Raw genomic sequence first — 16,162 nt, 5'->3', positions numbered from 1 at the left:
TGCACAGAGAGAAAAGTCAGCGTCTCCCTAAAGTCTGCACCGGTAATACATTTCCAACTTGATTAGTGGTAAAAGCTTGGAAGTTCTTTCATTTCTGTTGATTTAGTTGATAAGGGAATGAAATGGAAAGCCATTTCTTCTTGCAATTGAAAGGTGCATTTCAAAGAGTCTGTTCTGTCTTTTTGTAATACCTAATGATTATGGATTAAATTTGTCTTCAGAAACTAAATTCTGTGCAAACTATGCCAGTCTGACAAAGTTAGGACATATGCATGCACCAGCCATAACAAATACCAACCTCTGATGTACCACTATTTAGTATTAGATTTGTGGCTGTTGTTGAAGGAATGCAAAGCACAGGTTGCTTTTGTTTGTATTAAGATGTCCGAGGGCTTTAAAAGCATGCTGCGCTATTTAGAAACGGATCCAGCGAGAGTAAAGCAAACATATGAATAGGCACTCAGGTTTGACCCGGCCTCTGTTTGTTAATCTCCATGCGTCGCACCTCTCATAGACCTGGCTGACAATAGTTGTGGGTGGTAATGTGAGTTTCTGAGAGCTGTTGTCAACACTGGCAAAGCGTATCATACAAAGGCTGCCTCGATCTCACACGGGCCTCCCATTGAGTGCGTTTAAAAGGGAGAAGGTAGTTAGAGCCAACAAGCTTCATTTCTCATTTAACAGTCAAAGCCTTTTGCTAAACGCAGCTTGAACTAAATATTCCGGACCTAATTCCCTGCAGTAAAACGTTCATAATTCATTTTGGAGATGTGATTGCTTTGTTTTCTTTTCAAAGAGCTGCTAAAAGTTTGTAGCGATTATTCATTTTCAGTGCATAATACCTGTTCTGGGTCATTAGGGAACTGAGGGAAAATTATTTGGAAACAATTACAGGACCTGCACAGATCAGGAGTTTGTAAATGAGCACTTGCTGCCTGTGTCAACATGCTAAGACTTCATTACAGTCACTGCTAAATATACAGTACATTCATGCCCATGTCAAAGATGCATATTCATAATAAAGATGCATTATGCATCAGTTAAACAACCAGAACATCTTTTGAGTAATTGTACCATAATATAATTTTTAAAGACTTTTTGGCTTGTAGTTCAACGTGTTTCGGTTCTATATGATGTTTTGTGCACCTAAACACTGCCAAATTTACTTTATGGAACAGACTTAAAGCAATTTATTGAGGTCTTTAACCCTTTTGCATCCTTGACTACATTTTTGCTTTTTGAAGAGTTTGGAATTTGATACCTGACCCTCATTTTCTTTTATAAATGTATTTTATACAAGCTACAAAAATTGGATACATTTAGGACCTTAAGAACTAAAATACCCTTATTGAAACCCATAAAGACCGCTCCATTTAATCCCAGTGCCATTTAAGTATAAAATCTTAATAGGCAAAATGTATTTTTACATTTTGGCACCATTTTCTCTAGGTCTGGCTAAGAGTTATGGAGCAAATATTAAGGCTGTTTCCTAATTACCGATGTATACAATACAGTAATAATTCATTCTTCAGCTCAATCTCTTATTCACAATAAAACATTTGTTTGAATGTCAGCTGTGTAAAGCGACATCTTTGTCATATTATCCTTTCATCTTTCATTAAAGGGATAGTTCACCCAAAAATGGAAATGTGATGTTTATCTGCTACCCCCAGGGCATCAAAGATGTAGGTGACTTTGTTTCTTCAGTAGAACACAAACAAAGATTTTTAACTCAAACCGTTGCAGTCTGTCAGTCATAGAATGGTAGTCAATGGGCACCAAATCTTTGAGAGTAAGAAAAACATACACAGACAAAACCAAATTAAACCCTGTGGCTCGTGACGACACACTGAGGTGTTAAAACACAAAATAGTCTGTGCAAGAAACTGAACAGTATTTTTATCATTATTTCCCTCTGATCCACCGCAACGTTCAACTGTATTGAGTGCGTTCACAACAGCCGGCGCGTGATGCGTCAAAGTGATCGGCCATAGTAGTAAACTGCATAAACAATGACTGACATATACGTGCGACAGATCGTTTCTGCGTGTGCATCTACTATGGCAGATCACGCTGACGCTTCATGTACAAAATCTTTGTTTGTGTTCTACTGAAGAAACAAAGTCACCTACATCTTGGATGCCCTGAGATAAACATCAAATTTTCATTTTTGGGTGAACTATCCCTTTAACAGATGAAAGGATAATATGACAAAGATATCGCTTTCCTCAGCAGACATTCAAACTAATGTTTTATTGTGAATATGAGATTGAGCTGAAGAATGAATGCTGTATCATATGCTAAATACTAAGTGCTTTTCATTACAGTATTGGATCAGTGATTAAGAAACAGACTGCAATGGTTTGAGTTAAAAGTCTTTGTGTTCTACTACATCTTGGATGCCCTGTGGGTATTTTAATAATTCATTTAATTTTAATAATTCATTTCAATATAAAAGTTTTTAGTGCTGACTCACTATAAAAACAGTCACTTGCCATCATCTAATGGTGTAACAATGAAAGTTCACCATCATGAACACACACAAATATTGTTTTCAAATACTAAATACTATTATCAAATACTACTATTATTCAACTAAAATACTATTTATTAAATAACAATATTTATTAAACAATGACAGCATCATTAAAGTTGCAAGGCCATTCAGTCAAAAGTAAAGGCAGCATTCTGATATACAGCATTAAATCTACATAAAATAACAACATGATGAGATTCTACCCTCAGCCAAAATTATGTGCTCTGAAACAACTAAATAAATGAATGAGTCCAAAGACTGCCTATTAGATTTACCCCAAATTAATTATATCTCATGTTTAATTACTATAGAGGCATCAGAGCCAACAGCAAATTGAAGAACTAGAAGAACTAACCAAGGTGAGGCTCTTTCAGCGGGTTCATAAGCGCTGAATGGCTGCTGATGCCCTGGACATGCCTTCAAAGCAACTTTTCAAATAGATGCTATGTTTATTAACAAACAGCATATTTGAAGTCTAAACAAGTATGCTCTTGCCTAAAAACTCTTAAAACTACATTCCATGACACTCGCTGTAAGAAATACTGCAAGCAGAGTGATACAAACCGTGAAACCGTTTGAGCTCTGTTATCACTAGAATATCGCACTCCTCTCAGCCAATCAGATTCAAAGACCAGAAAGAACTGATTTTCAAAATATATATATTTTTGTCAGATTTAGCCAATGAAATCCATTTCCAACTGGACAAGATTACAGCCACATGTTCTTACAGGATTAGTTCACTTCCAGAACAAAAATGTATAGATAATTTACTCACTCATCCTCAAAGATGTTCATGTCTTTCTTTCTTCGGTCACAAAGACATGATGTTCTTTAAGAAAAACATTTCAGGATTTTTCTACATATAATGGACTTCTAAGGTGCCCCTGAGTTTAAACTTCCAAAATGAAGTTTAAATGCAGCTTCAAAGGGCTCTAAATGATCCCAGCCAAGGAAGAAGGATCTTATCTAGTGAAACTACTGGTTCCCATTTTTTTTTTTTTTTTTTTTTTACAATTTATATAATTTTTGACCTATAATGCTAGTCTTGTCTAGCTCTGTGATGCGCATGCATACTCTGTGCAGTCCTGTTTAAGACAGTTAGGTCATGTCAAAAAACTCCCATCTCATTTTCTTCTCCAACTTCCTACATCGCTGCAGAAGTACCGACCCAGTGTTTACAAAGTGAACAACCAAAGAAGGTCAAACGCCCTCTACAAAAAAAGGTAAAACAGCAATGTAGGATGCTTTTGAAATTGGAGGAGAAAATGAGATTTTTCGACATATATAAATTCTAAATTGTACATGTTTTGCAAATAACCGATCGTTTCACTAGATCCTTCTTCCTCGGCTGGGATCGTTTAGAGTCCTTTGAAGTGGCATTTAAACTGCATTTTGAAAGCATAAAACTAATGGACACCATAGAAGTCCATTATATGGAGAAAAATCCTGAAATATTTTCCTTAAAAAACATAATTTCTGAAGAAAGAAAGACATGAACATCTTAGATGACAAGGGGGTGAGTAAATTATCTGAAATGTTTTGTTCTGGAAGTGAACTAAACCTTTTAAGAAAAAAAAGCTTTATCCTTGAATATGTTTTAAGGGTACACTGAGAAGCTTGACAAAAAGCCATGCACAGTACTTTCACTCACAGAATAAATCAATCATGACTGACTCTGAATAGAGCATTTCATCAATGACTTAGGAAATTGAATTTTTCAATTTTGTGTGCTTTTGTGTGATATTTTTGTGTGAAATGTATCATGATAATCTTAACAAATAAATGCAATTATAAACACAACAAAGCTTTGAAAGTGGACCAGTGAGTAGATGAGTTTATCTGTTCGACTTGATGACATTTAATGTCCCAGACACCTCTATAGTCTCATTTAGACACTTGTTAACAACCGTCTTTATCAAGACAAAAGCTCACAAGTGGGTATTACTGATGTATTCTATCTCATAGAATAAAATTATCTCGAACCTGTGTTCACCAGCCCCTATTTCAGGCATTTAGCCAAAAACACACTGATTTTGAGTTGATGGAGGAAGAAGTGCTAAAATGCACTCGTTTTGGGGGTTTGGCTTACAAGAATGACTCATTTGAGTGTGATTTCAGGTGACAGAGTTCAGTATTTATAGTCAAGACATTGAGAAAAGTTGCTTTACAAAGTTTGTGCATCAAAACCGAAAGGTCTCTTGGTGGCATTAGTCAGTCATTTTTAAAGATAAAAAACTCTACTGTTTACTTTTAAGTACAGTTAAATAGAGGCTTTTTTACTTTCACTCAAGTAGGCCGAATTGTTTTGGCTAGGACTTTTAATTAAGTCAAATTTTGACACATAACCTATAATTATGCATAATTTCTCGGCACTTGTTACAGCGCTGGTTTTGCATCTATTCAGGCAAGTTAATTACTTTACGGGCTAAACTGATTTCGAATGCGTTTTAGGGTAGGCGTAAGTGCCGTCCTGCTGAGTGTCCACTTCAGCCCGCGCCGCAGAGGTGTGTGACTTTCACCGTCTCCAGAAATAGTGAAAAACATCAGGTTTGTTGTATTTTAGCAGAGAACATCCACTCACAAACTTCTGCGAGCGCCTGTGAACTCTGATCCTCGGAGTGCACTTTCACTTTTCCAGCATCATTTATTAATACGGCGTCACCTGAGGTCTCTGTTCGTCTCCAGCCGACAATTACACTTAGACAACAGTGTGTCCTTCTAATGAAATCCAAGTTGCCACACACACATGCAGCTCTCCATCAGTAAGATTGCTGTAACAGTGACAGCTCTGGTCCTTTGTGTCGTTTCAGAGATCTCGGTAAACCGCAGAATATCCCTGCATGTTGTTGAACAGACATAGGCGGGTGGCTTTTTTTCTTAAGTATGATAGATGGAGTTTGCAGCTGCTTGACCGTCCGCATCGTGTCACTATTCTCCCAGAGGGGAAGAGACCATCGTCGAATTGCAATATAGCGCTTCCAGCCAGCTTTTGTTTCCCCTCAATCTACAGCGGCTCAATTGTTTCACGCTTTTATTGGCTTCCTACATCCTGTGAGTCGAGCGCTTATTGAGGACGAAGAGCGGCGCTCATTGTTCACCGTTTGGCTTTACTCAGCATTACTCAACTAAATTAGACACGTTTTCTCGCTTCAAATTATTCCCAGTAAAGCTCTTCCTCCACTCGCGACGCTGCACAAATGGATAGCGAGGCTAGTCTCACAAGGGTTTGTAGGCCTGAATTAGGCTGAAATGTATGTGACGCATCAGTAAATGTACACACTGGTGAGCTGCTGTCCTGACACTCAACTCTGTGGCCTTGGTTGGCCAGTAAATTAAAAAAAATATGTCTTTTAAAAGTGAAGAGGGCTATATCCGAAATTTCACCATGCACACATGTAGCCTATGCATAATTTAATATAGATAGTATTCATGCAATTGTTTAGCATGATGTGCCTTGTGGTTAATACACATGGCAGGTCAGGATAGTTTGATATATTAAATAAAAATATATATAAAAATGGCCCCGTTCAAAAGTTTACATCCCCTTGATTCTTAATACAGTGTTGTTACATGAATGATCCACAGCTGTGTATTTTTGTTTAGTGATAGTTGTTCATGAATCCCTTGTTTATCCTGAACAGTTACACAATGACTGTATGAATATTACTCTTGAGAATAAAGTTGAAATTTATCGAGAATAAAGTCAAACTATTAAAAGAAAGTCGAAAAGTATTTAAATCCCAGAAATTAAAGTTATAATATTTTCAGAGTATAGTATTGCGCAAACAAAGGCCTGGATTGAGAGCACCAGGAGAAGTTACCAGTAACTATGAGAATCAAGTAGGAAAACTATGAGAATAAAGTCAAAATATTTCGAGAATAAAGTTAAAATATATCGAGAATAAAGTTAAACTATTTCAAAAATAAAGTTGAAATGTATCGAGAATAAAGTAGAAATGTATTTAAATCATAGAAATAAAGTAATAATATTTTCAGAGTACAGTATTGTGCATGCAAAGGCACGGACTGAGAGCACCGGGAGAAGTTGCCAGTTACTGTGAGAATAACGTTCAAAAGTTTACATCCCCTTTATTCTTAATACAGTGTTGTTACCTGAATGATCCACAGCTGTGTTTTTTTGTTTAGTGATAGTTGTTCATGAGTCCCTTGTTTATCCTGAACAGTTAAACAATGACTGTGTGATTTTAAGATCCATCTTTTCACACTGAGAACAACTGAGGGGCTTAGATGCAACTATTACAGAAGGTTCAAAACGATGCATTAAGAGCCAGGGGTGAAAACTTTTGAACATAATGGATATTTTTCTTATTTTACCCAAATATCAAATTTTTTAATAAATATCATTTACATTTAGCGCTTCAGAGGCTACAGAAGATACTTACATATTTCCCAGAAGACAAAATAAGTTATATTTACCCTAATCTTCATATTCAAAAAAGATTCCACCCTCCGGCTCTAAATGCATGGTTTTTCCTTCTAAAACATCATTGAGCATTTGTTTGAAAAGATGGATCTCCAAATCATTCAGTCATTGCTGGAAAAAGGTTTAATTACACAAAAATGCTGGAAAACCAAAGAATTTGTGGGACCTGAAGGATTTTTCTGAAGAACAACGGGCAGGACAAACAAGGGACTAATGAACAACGATCACTAAACACAAAAACACAGCTGTGGATCATTCAGGTAACAACGCAGTATTAAGAATCAAGTGTGTGTAAACTTTTGAACAGGGCTATTTTTATAAATTCAACTTTTATTTTCTCTTGTGGACTATATGTAAACATCTTTTATGTGGAATATCTTAATCAGGTCAGTACTAAATAAACAATAACATGCATCCCTCTTATTTTTGGTAAAATAATTAACCTTTTTTAACCTTAATTAATTAACCTTAATTTCCTTTTTTTTTTTTTAACATTATGCAGATTCTGAACGGGGGATGTAAACTTTTGACCTCAACTATACAAATAGAAACCTAGGTCTTCACAGCTACCAGTCAAAATAAAAGTTTGGTTTAACTTAAAGAAACTGTGGCAGAATGAATGACTGAATTTGAGAATAAAAAATTAAACGCATCAAAATCAGTTTAGTTAAACTTTTAATAAACTGCTGTTAAATTGTGCACGTTCCATGAATTCAATTAATTAGATATGCTTTTTGAATATGAATACTTGTTCATTTAACCAATAAAACAAATGATTAATAATTTACTGCCATTGTGTGATTAGTATGTAATCATATAATCAGAATACAGTTACTTTTTTATGGATTACATGTAGTCAGTTACTACTCTGCACTGTGTGTGTATGCATATATACATATGCGCACGCACACACTTTCATGTATAATATAATCTATTCAATTAGCGACTTATTTAGCATCCAACATCTCACTTATAATTGCTGAATGTTTCCTTTTGGATTCAATTATACTACTGTTTATCACAGACTTTGCCAAGTCTTTATCACCCTAATTGTTTTTAAAATTCTAATTCAAATCAAGAGCAGAATAAGGTAATTTTTGCATTGTTATTTATTGTTGTTGTTTATTTATGTACTTATTTAGAAGCGTCCACGTTATTATTTTCTTGATCTTCAGGTGTGTGTATGTTTGTCAGAAAGAAACAAAGAATAAATCAATCAACTTGAACTGGTGGTGAATCTTTTTTTTTTTACTTGGACAGTGATCTTCGTGTCACTGTTTGTGTTAGATCGTGTTTGTGTTTAGTCATTCTAAATCTGGGTCATATACCGAACGCTATGGCAACCTGTAATTTGTTGAAAGGATAAAAGTTGTACATCGTAGGGTGAGAAAAAGATGCAGTGAAAGCGAATAGTGACTGAGGCTGTTTGGAAGTTTGGAACAACATGAGGATGAGTAAATGATGACAATTATAGTTTTTGAACCGTCTTTATATGTCTTAAAATATATGATTCTTCAATAAAACTGGAGTGTAAAATATAGCTTACAATAAGAGTTTTGTCTGTTTATAGTGATCCCTCATGGGTTCCTGAACACACTTCTGTAGTTTGTCACGCTTTGTTTTTTCACATTGTTGTGAAGGTCATGCTGGACTGCAAAGGATGTTAGCTGTCTGCCTCAACATGCTGTTTGGTTTGTGTGTGTGTTTTCCTCAATGACATGCTGTCATTAAGGGTTTACTCAGTGACTTAACACAGAGCAGGGTCAACAGCTCTATTTAGATAAATGTTTGATGTTTAAATGCAAGAATCTTTTTGATTGCCCTTCAAAATATTTCGAGAATAAAGTCAAACGATTTCAAAAATAAACTCAAAATGTGTCAATGTTAAATGTATTTAAATCATAGAAATAAAGTTATAATATTTCCAGAGTATAGTGCTGCGCATGCAAAGCCCCGCATTGAGAGCACCAGGAGAAGTTGCCAGTTACTACGAGAACGTAGTTGAAATATTATTAAATTGAAGTCAGAATACTATGAAAATAAAGTGGAAATATTTCGAGAAAAAAGTGGAAATGTATTGAGAATAAAGTTGAAATGTTTCAACAATAAAGTGGAAATGTATCGATTTTTTTTTAAAATGTATTTAAATTGGAGAAATTAAAGTAATACTGTTTTCAGAGTATAGTATTGCACAAGCAAAGGCCTGGATTGAGAGCAACAGCAGAAGTTGCCAGTAACTATAAGAATAAAGATGAAATATAAAGAGAATTAAGTAGGAATACTATGAGAATAAAGTCAAAATTACAAGATAAAGTCAAAATATTTTGAGAATAAAGTCAAAACTATTTCGAGAATAAATTTGAAATGCATTTAAATCATAGAAATAAAGTTATAATATTTTCAGAGTATAGTGTTGCGCATGCAAAGGCCCGGATTGAGAGCACCGGGAGAAGTTGCCAGTTACTATGAGAACGAAGTTGAAATATTATGAGATTAAAGTCAGAATACTACGAGAATAAAGTCAAAATATTTAGAGAAAAAGTGGAAATGAATTGAAAATAAAGTGGAAATGTATCGAAAATAAAAATTTATATGTATTTAAATTGTAGAAATTAAAGTTATAATATTTTCAGAGTATAGTGTTGCGCATACAAAGGCCCGGATTGAGAGCACCAGGAGAAGTTGCCAGTTACTATGAAAACGAAGTAGAAATATTATGAGATTAAAGTCAGAATACTACGAGAATAAAGTCAAAATATTTCGAGAAAAAGTGGAAATGAATTGAGAATAAAGTTGAAATGTTTCGAGAATAAAGTGGAAATGTATCGAAAATAAAAATATGTATTTAAATTGTAGAAATTAAAGTTATAATACTTTCAGAGTATAGTGTTGCGCATTCAAAGGCCCGGATTGAGAGCACGAGGAGAAGTTACCAGTTACTATGAGAATGAAGTTGAAATATTTCGAGAATAAAATCGGAATACTCTGAGAATAAAGTAAAAATTAGAATAAAGTTGAAATATTTTGAGAATAAGTCGAACTATTCCCAGAATAAAGTCAAAATGTTTTGAGAATAATGTCCGCGATTTAAATACATTTCGACTTTAAAGTTACTATAAGAATAAAAGTAAAAATTACAAGAATAAAGTCAAAATATTTTGAGAATAAAGTCATAATATTTCGAGAATAAAGTCAAAATACATTCCTTTGGGGGGCGGCAGCTCTCTTACTTAACTCTTTTTGATACACTACAAATATATGTAGGATTGTTAGTAGAACTCATACCTTGTGTCACACTCATGGGCACAGTATGCTTGGAAATAATATTTAATGTCTTCGATTGCATTCATTATTTGTAATATAAAATAAAGGCTCAGCTTTCATAATCAGTTTTATATTTCATGATATTTCAACTTTATTCTCGAAATACATTGAAATATTTCAAGAATAATTTCGACTTTATTCTCGAGATATTTCAACTTTATTCTCGCCACATTACGGCTTTATGCTCGAGATTAATTTCGACTTTATTCTCAAGATTAATTTTGACTTCATTCTCGAGATATTTAGAAATGTTTTGGATTATTGTGAAGTTTTTCATCAGCTGTTTGGACTCTGATTCTGATGGCACCCATTCACTGCACAGGATCCATTGGTGAGCAAGTGATGCAATGCTAATAGTGTCAAAATTGGTTCCGGTGAACAAACAAACTCCTCTACATCCCTAAATGACATTTATAAATCAACTGGTAAAAGTAGAACAGCACTAGAATTTTTCTGTAACACTATTTGAACCCTTTTAACCCTCAAAAAGGCAGAAGACAGTTTTTGTTCTGAATGAAATGAGATCATGACATTATCAGACATAACGGCTGATGTATATTGCAGCTATTAAAGGCGGCTGCTGAATTATTTATAATAACTTGCTTCTTTGTTCAGTGACAAGGATGCATTGGCAAAGAGGTTTTAAAAGTTTAACAATAATGCATTTTCTTGATCAAGGAAGCAAGGAATTGATTATTCTCTAGCTTGAGGATCAAACCTCAAACCTCTTTGCAAAGCTTACAAAAAAAAAAGAGTTTTGAATGCAGGCCAGTTTTCTAAATGAATAATATTATAGTTTTTGTAAGCACAAAAGAAGTTTACATGAAAAAAGTCACATAGCTTATACAGTAAAGGATGATCCTCTGATGTCCCATGGACTATTTTAACAATGTTCTTACTGCCTTTCAGGGCCTTGAGCGCGTCAGTTGCATTGCTGTCTACGCAGGGTCAGAAAGCTCTTGGATTTCTTGAAAAATATCGGAGATGAACAAAGGTATTAATGAGAGATTTTTCATTTTGGATGAAATATTGCTTTAACCTCCCATGACAGTTTAGTCTTAGAACTGCTTTTAATCACTGTCTGGTTTTATAGGGAAGAATAACACAATGCTCACCAAAACTAACGTGATTTGCTCATGATCTAATTAGGGGTTAACTCCGGTCACCAGAGAAGAATCCCAAATTTATTGACACGCTTTAAATTATTCTTGAAACATCAAGAGTCCCTTGACCCTCTGCTTCGTCTGCGATTCATGAGGGGCTGTTATTGATTTAAGCAGGTGTAAGGAGCCATCTCGCTGTGGTGGAAATTCAATCTTACCTGACACTCGCGGGTTTATTGCTCAAGACGCTGTCACAACACCCTGTGCTGCTTACATATCAAAACAAATGACATAATTCAACATCTCACAGTCTCATTGTGCCATCAGCCAACAAATATTAGTCCATCACTGTATGTTCGGTAGCTGTAACAGCCCCTATAAAGTATTTGGATGCTTAAACATGTCTGAATCACCATTGCATAATGAAATATCGTATTGGATTTAACATTTTGGTTTAAAACGATGTATGTACTGTTCATATTTTATATTGTGACACTTTATGGTTGTCAAATTTAATGAACAACAGCTGTGGTTTCTCTAATCTAAGATGCTATTTACAGTTGCAATCAAAATTATTCAACCCCTCAGAGGCTGCAGTACTTTACATATACAAGCTTTTATGAAGATCCAGGGTTTTATAAAAATTGCATCTATACCAGTTTACTGGCATATTAAAAGTGATAATGTCAATACATACAGTTATAGGATTTTTTAATAACACAGCTATCACAATTATTCAACCCCTATTCAACATTGCTGTTTTTAAGTCACTTATTTTTATGGTAGGAAAACAAGTCTTAAAACACAATTAAACCTTTGGAAACTCTATCAAAAAACAAAATTAATTTGAGCTGCTACCCATACATAAACTTAGCCCATGCATGTGCTGAAGTTGAGTAGCAAATATGGCAAAGTCAACAGAGCTCTCACAAAAGCTAAAAAGATTTTTATTTTATTATTATATTAGAAAGTCTAAGGCTGCAAGACTTTAAAAGTTCCTAGAGACACAGCTAGCAGCCTTATTTCTTAGTTTAAGTGCACTGTACCAGAAATCTTTGAGAGTGCTGAACAAAAAAAAAAACACAATATCATAAAATGTTTGATCAGAGCAACTGAGAAAAACCTGCAATGTACAGCCAAAGGCTTGCAAGGTGACCCGACGAAAGGAGGAAAAACATTTAAATGCAGAGTCTAAGATAAACACTAGACAAGCATTGCCTTCATGTTGTGGCATCTTGCCAAATATCACTCTTTACTAAGAAGAACATAAAGAAGAATATGCTAAAATTAATTTGGATAGATGTCTGGAGTTCTGGAAGACTGTTTTATGGAGTGACCAAACTGGAACTCTTTGGACCTACTGATCAGTGGTATGTCTGGTGCAAAAAAAGCAAAGCATATAAGCAGAGGAACACCATCTCCATCGTCAAACACTGAGGTGGACCAGTCCTGTTATGGGGTTGTTTTACTGTAGCAAGAAGTGGAAATCATGAAGGTATGACGGACTTTATGGGTTCTTTGAGGTATCAGGCCATTTTGACAAGAATTGTGATGCCTTTGGTGCAAAGACTGAAGCTGATGATCAATGGACTTTCCTGCAGGACAATCATCTCAAAGTAAACATCCAAAGCTTGGTTCAGGGATCAGTCATAGAATGTTCTTGAGTGGCCTGTTCAGTCTCCAGATTTAATACTCATTTAAAATATGTTGTTGAATTTGAAGAAAGCAATGGCAAAGTGAAAACCAAAGATTATTAGGGATCTGAAAGCTTTTTCAGGTGAGGAAGATCGCAGTAGAGAGGTGACAGAAGCTTTTAAGCACTTACAGGCACCATTTGATGGTGGTTTTAAAGAATAAACGATTCTGCGAAAATTTTGACTTTTGGGGGTTGAATAATTTATGATGATGAGCGTTTAAAGCAAATTAGAATTTTTTTTCATGATTCATCAATGTTACATTCTCAGAATCACTCAAATGTGCATAATATAAACTTTCTCTAATAGTTTACTGATGCCTTTATTGAATTGTTTTCATTAAATTTTGTTCTCTGAAGCAAAAGTAAAATGAAAGTCAAAAGTCTAGCACTGTTTATTTTCAGATGTGTTTTACTTGGATATCATTTAACTAATGCAGTAATATCCATACATTTTAATCCTCATGTTGTCTTCTGGTTGACTAAAACTTACTAAACACCATAACAACTTCCCATAATGTTTTGGATATTTTTATTTTTATTTTGGAGGGGGGCTTTTTTTTTCATTTACCTTATGGTGTTTCCAGTTAAAAATGACTAATCTATGACTAAAATAGCTTACAAATTACTCTTGTTATGGTATTTTAAATCACCAAATATTGAATTCAATGTTTTTGTCAACCCGTTACTTTCATTTAGCTCAGGTTTTGTATTACTTTTTGAAAATGATTGGTTGTGGACTCATGCATCTCAACATTTATGGATAATTTGGCAATATATGAAAAAATGCACTGTTTATTACACAAGTGTGACAATGTTTAACCAGGAAGTTTGATTTGACATGCTTATTATACAAAATGGCATGACCAGCCTACAAAAAATAGCTAATATGCCTTATATGCCTTTTCCCAAGTTGTTTTCTTTTAATTACTTGTTTAAGTGGTCCAATTAAGCATGGTTTAAGTGTCCAAACGCTTCAGGGAAACTAAATTATCTTTCAAGAGAAAATTTGTTTACAAGGGTGTCTAAAACACTGTATACTATTCTGTGAAAAAGATAACAGTTTTCACGACTTGTTAAAAAAAAATTTCATTTCATGTTGTCTATGAGAAATATACACAGAGAACAAAGTGTTTGTTTAACTACAGAGCTATTCAGTTTGTAATCCCAAAATCAAAAAGAGAATTGCATTTTCAAGTCATGAGGTCCCTCGGGAATTTCTTATGGCTTTTTATAATAGCTGTTTTCGATTTATGTGTAAAATAATGTTTATTGTTTACATTTTCTTCTACAACATAAATTAACCTTTAGGAAATGAGGTAATTCAGTTATTTGTAGCATTATTTATTTCAACTAAAGATTCTTTTTACAAAAAGTTTGAAATTATGTACTCACATAAAGTCTTTGCATTGCAGGACAGTCATTATTTGGTAAACAGCAGGTTGCTTTTAATTCTCTACCTAGATTTCTGTTAGTGCAAAACTCATTAACAACCCAAAAAATAATTAGTGTTGCATGAAGGAAAAAAAAAAAGAAAGAAAAGAAGCCCCAGAGGAAATCTTAAGCAGTCAATGTTTTTTTTTTCTTCTATTGTGAGGCTCTAAAACTAGGCTTTATTCAAGTGTCAAAAACTGATGAGAGAGGGAGAGGGAAAACTCATGCGTTTAGCCATAAGCGAAAGTTAGAAAGAGATACAGTAGTTCACATACAAAGTGAAAATTTTGTCATCATTTACTCGTTGTAATGTAACACTTCCTCTAACAAAAACGATGGCATAATGTACATGTTGCTCTTTTCCATGCAATTACAATTAATAGTGCCTGGAGCTTTCAAGCTTAAAAAAAGGATGCAAAAGACCATCAAAAGAGGCCTGTGTGACCATGGAAGAACAAATTTCACCACAGAATAAAAAAAGGTTTTTATTTCACAATTCAGCCTTTTTATTCCTTGCAATTCTGCCTTTTCCCCCTCAGAATTGTAAGATAAAAGTCTTAATAGTGAAATAAAGTCTTAAAGGGCACCCATTATTCCCCTTTTTACAAGATGAATTATTGGTCTTGGGTGTGCCTAGAATGTGTCTGTGAAGTTTCAGCTCAGAATACCCCAAAGATCCTAACATGTGGAAAATGTCCTTTTTGGGGTGTCTACAAAAGAGCTTTTTTGGTGTGTATCACTTTAAATGCAAATGAGCTGCATATTCCCGCATATGACTTTCCCAAAGCAGTCTTGGGTAAATTGATTTGCAAAGACAAATGAATTTAGGCAGATTTTGATTCCTTCAAATTTTAAAAGTAATCCGCTGCATCCTCAATGGCTTAGATTATGGGAGAAAATAAAGACTCTTTTTTCAGTCTTACTGTACATCAAAACACAGAACACCAGGCTTACGAAATATTGCTGATGTTACAGCTGCTCGAGCGTGTAGAAAATGGAGGACAGCGTACAACCGAAGACAACTCGCTTGGCAGGAACCATGGCGATGCAGGACTTTCAGTCAGCGGCCATGGGTGGGACCTAAAAAATGTGATGTCACACATTAAACAAACGTAAAACTGATCGTGCAGACCAGACCGTAAGTGGTAGAGACTTGAAACTTGGTGGGATGGTACAACTCCCACCTTCTACAACATCACGAAGGCTCGCCCTAATCGGCCTGATGGGGGCGCTACAGCGATCAAAAGAATGGAATCGCTCATAACTCTCAGGAGAGTGTATATCAATAATTATATATATAAAAAAGTTGAACTTCAGATACACCGTCGCAAAAGGACGGCAAAACACTTTTAGTAAATTGCCTATAACTCTTAAATGGAATGAGATATTTTGGCCAAACTCAGAACACTCATGTAAGAGCTCAATCTGAGTTTAAAAATGGCTATAACTATGCAAACATTTGTCCTATCAACATGAAAAGAGATGTCCATGTTCGTGGTCCAATGTGCCACACGTGTCTATTAGGACATTTACGCATCTCAAAAAAAAAAAAAAAGGCCGCCATTGGCCAGTGAAATTTGAGCACCTATTAGGCAAAGTTGATGGAGGCAGATCGAAACGCAAAATCA

The sequence above is a fragment of the Garra rufa genome, chromosome 18 (assembly GCF_049309525.1).
Source record: "Garra rufa chromosome 18, GarRuf1.0, whole genome shotgun sequence".
NCBI lineage: Eukaryota > Metazoa > Chordata > Actinopteri > Cypriniformes > Cyprinidae > Garra > Garra rufa.
Note: the sequence above shows the minus strand (reverse complement) of the source record.